Source organism: Staurois parvus, unplaced genomic scaffold (assembly GCF_062004578.1).
Source record: "Staurois parvus isolate SC_StPar_1 unplaced genomic scaffold, SC_StPar_1.0 ptg000294l, whole genome shotgun sequence".
Classification (NCBI taxonomy): Eukaryota; Metazoa; Chordata; class Amphibia; order Anura; family Ranidae; genus Staurois; species Staurois parvus.
Window position 1 is genome coordinate 5,496,343 of NW_028318090.1, and position 4,232 is coordinate 5,500,574.

At 44.4% G+C, this 4,232-nt stretch overlaps 1 pseudogene; it reads right to left on the reverse strand.

The window, feature by feature from the left end:
• Positions 1-1,660: 1,660 nt before the first annotated feature.
• LOC149458112 (reactive oxygen species modulator 1 pseudogene) lies at positions 1,661-1,903 on the reverse strand (annotated as a pseudogene).
• Between the last annotated feature and the right edge of the window lie 2,329 nt (positions 1,904-4,232).

Sequence of the window (4,232 nt, forward strand, 5' to 3'; positions counted from 1 at the left end):
ACAGTTTGCACATTTGCCTCCCACTTGTCAAGGGACCAAAAGTAATGGGACAATTGGCTTCTCAGCTGTTCCATGGCCAGGTGTGTGTTATTCCCTCATTATCCCAATTACAATGAGCAGATAAAAGGTCCAGAGTTCATTTCAAGTGTGCTATTTGCATTTGGAATCTGTTGCTGTCAACTCTCAAGATGAGATCCAAGAGCTGTCACTATCAGTGAAGCAAGCCATCATTAGGCTGAAAAAACAAAACAAACTCATCAGAGAGATAGCAAAAACATTAGGTGTGGCCAAAACAACTGTTTGGAACATTCTTAAAAAGAAGGAACGCACCGGTGAGCTCAGCAACACCTAAAGACCCGGAAGACCACGGAAAACAACTGTGGTGGATGACCGAAGAATTCTTTCCCTGGTGAAGAAAACACCCTTCACAACAGTTGGCCAGATCAAGAACACTCTCCAGGAGGTAGGTGTATGTGTGTCAAAGTCAACAATCAAGAGAAGACTTCACCAGAGTGAATACAGAGGGTTCACCACAAGATGGAAACCATTGGTGAGCCTCAAAAACAGGAAGGCCAGATTAGAGTTTGCCAAACGACATCTAAAAAAGCCTTCACAGTTCTGGAACAACATCCTATGGACAGATGAGACCAAGATCAACTTGTACCAGAGTGATGGGAAGAGAAGAGCATGGAGAAGGAAAGGAACTGCTCATGATCCTAAGCATACCACCTCATCAGTGAAGCATGGTGGTGGTAGTGTCATGGCGTGGGCATGTATGGCTGCCAATGGAACTGGTTCTCTTGTATTTATTGATGATGTGACTGCTGACAAAAGCAGCAGGATGAATTCTGAAGTGTTTCGGGAATATTATCTGCTCATATTCAGCCAAATGCTTCACAACTCATTGGACGCTTCACAGTGCAGATGGACAATGACCCAAAGCAGACTGCAAAAGCAACCGAAGAGTTTTTTAAGGGAAAGAAATGGATTGTTATGCAGTGACCAAGTCAATCACCTGACCTGAATCCGATTGAGCATGCATTTCACTTGCTGAAGACAAAACTGAAGGGAAAATGCCCCAAGAACAAGCAGGAACTGAAGACAGTTGCAGTAGAGGCCTGGCAGAGCATCACCAGGGATGAAACCCAGCGTCTGGTGATGTCTATGCGTTTCAGACTTCAGGCTGTAAATGACTGCAAAGGATTTGCAACCAAGTATTAAAAAGTGAAAGTTTGATTTATGATTATTATTCTGTCCCATTACTTTTGGTCCCTTAAGAAGTGGGAGGCACATATGCAAACTGTTGTAATTCCTACACCGTTCACCTGATTTGGATGTAAATACCCTCAAATTAAAGCTGACAGCCTGCAGTTAAAGCACATCTTGTTTGCTTCATTTCAAATCCATTGTGGTGGTGTATAGAGCCAAAAATGTTAGAATTGTGTTGATGTCCCAATATTTATGGACCTGACTGTAATTGAATCTGAGTGAACATGGCAATAAAGGGCTAGACCGTGTGCCTCTGTTCTCATTGAACAAGCCAGCCATTTCCTGGAACAGCTATACAGAATGGCATCTACCTAAACACTGATAGAGACACTGTAGATGATCTCTGTAAAATATTTTATAGGTTGATGATTCAGCCATCGATTAACACAAATCAACACCAAATCCCCATTCCAATGGGCATAAATATCCCAAAGGGGTAACTGCTTTGCATCAGGGTCTTTCCAATGCCGTCAATAGGTTCTTGTCTTCTCATTCCAACTCTTAAACAGGAGACAGTGCCAAAGACTGCTCCGGCTACCATGCCCACTGTGCACCCCATCATGAAGCCCACCTTTATTTTGTCAAAGCAACTGGGCTGAGACTGCCCATAAGGTCCACCTACAATAACCGGCATCTCTGCAGCCCTGTGTGTGCCCGATCTGCGCCCCTCCGATCACCTCCTTATGGTCCATGTTGTCTGGAAAGAGGCTCTGACATCTATATGTGGAGGTGGAGGTGTTTTTTCACATCGTGGTGTATTGTCAGCTCTTAGATTGCACTTGATATTCTTTGGAGAAGAAGGAATTTTATTTTTCACTTGAATTCATCTTTCACATAGACATGTTTATTTTGTTTCTTTTCACTGTATGTTATTTATTATGATTGATTAATTATCCCCTATGTTATAATCATCTGGTTTTTGTTTGTTTACTAGTGCTGTTATTTTGTTTCTATGTTTTTTTCACTTGGTGTCACAGTTTCCCTCCTGAGGATTTACCCCCCTTCCTGACCAGGCCATTTTTTGCATTATGGTGCTGCGTTACTTTAGCTGAAAATTGCACAGTCATGCAACACTGCACCCAAATTAAATTTACATCCTTTTTCCCATGAATTGAGCTTTCTTTCAGCTTTATTTGATCGCCTGTACATTTTTTTATTTTTTTGTGCTATAAAAAAAAAGTCTGACAATTTTGAGAAAAAAACTATATTTTTGACTTTTTGCTATTAAATGTGTCCAGTAAAAAAATAAAAATCAAATTTCATCATAATTGTAGGCCAAAATGTATTCTGCTACATGTCTTTGCTAAAAAAAAAATCCCAATATGTGTAAAATAATTGGTTTACGCGAAAGTTATAGCGTTTACAAATGGCGGTATAGATACTGGGATTTTTTTTTTTTTTACCAGTAAAGGCAATCAGCGACTTATAGCAGGACTGCGGCAGACATTCTGACACTGGGGGGAACTGACTTGGTGTCATTGACATCCTCAGTGACACCAATACAGTGATCAGTGCTAAAAAAAAAGCACTGACACTGTACTAATGGCACTGGGCAAGAAGGAGTTAACATGAGGGGCGATCAAAGGGTAAAATGTGTGCTGGGAGTGTTTTACTAGGGGGCTGTGTCAGTGTGCTTCACTGTAATCACACTGCTTTGGACGGCTGTGCTGTGCAAAGCCATCCAACACAGTGTGCCCAAGCTGGCAGGGATGAGAACTGTTAGTAAACAAAACAGTTCTCCTCCCCATCAGAGATCCTCAGTAATCACCGGGGGTAGGCAAGTAATCACCAGAAGGGGCAGACGCGACCACAAATGGCAGCGCAGGTAGGGCGCACACGCGGCTCGTGCGCATCCCCTATCCAGAAATGCAAAATCACGTATATATGATTTTATATATCACACCCGTGCCGCCCTGTAACAGTATTTCTGCTATAGGGCAGTCGGGAAGCGGTTAACAGCTGCTTTATATTGTGTTTTTTTTTTTCATCTTAGCACAGATATATTTTTTTATTTTATTCATAACAGAAAATATACACAGGCCTAACATCACTAACCTGATCAATCACTGTTTTTGGTAGAAATGATATTTCTACATGGCAAATAATTTACTAGCAGGTGTAATAGAGTAATAGAAATCCAACAGACCCAACAGTCATGACATGCATGCTGCTGATTCTGTGTAATTGAATCACTAATTGAAAGGGGCATGTTCAAAATAATAGCAGTGTGGAGTTCTATTAGTGAGGTCATTCATTCTTTGAAAAACAGGTGGCAATTATTGCCCTTATTTAAGGAAGGAAGGCAGCACATGTTGTACATGCTGGTTACAATGCATTTCTCTCTGAAATTCTGAGGAAAATGGGGCGTTCCAGACATTGTTCAGAAGAACAGCGTACCTTGATTAAAAAGTTGATTGGAGGGGGGCGTGTCCAAGATGGCGACCGGAGCGGCCGCATAATCCGGAGCTCCGGCGCCGATTTTCGGAATCCGCTGCCATCCGTGCAGCAGCGGATCACAGTGGAGCAGAGGAGGGCCCTGGTGTCATTCCGGATACCTGGGAGGTGGAATCCAGGCGACATTTCCGCCCCTCGTGGCGGCGGACATCCGCGGCCTAGTGCGGCCGCACGGGAGCGGGGCTCCGGCGTCTTCCATCCACACCCGCTGCCATCCGGGCTGTGGGGGATCATCCGAGGACGTCTGCAGCGTCCTCTGTATCACAGAGGCTGGGAGAGGGACGCCGCTGTGTATTGCTGCTCCCCGCGGCGGCGGCGACGGTTGCGGCCTACACCTTCTGCCAGAGGCCTCCTTTCACCTGGACACAGTGAGTGGGGGGTACAGGCGGCATCCTGTCACTATGATCTCCCCACAGTGCTTTGGGGAGTGGGCCACATATTAATAGCCCCAGAATCCACCATCCTCTGTGACTGTGGCCCTTACTGTGCTCAGAGGCCTACTGGGGCCT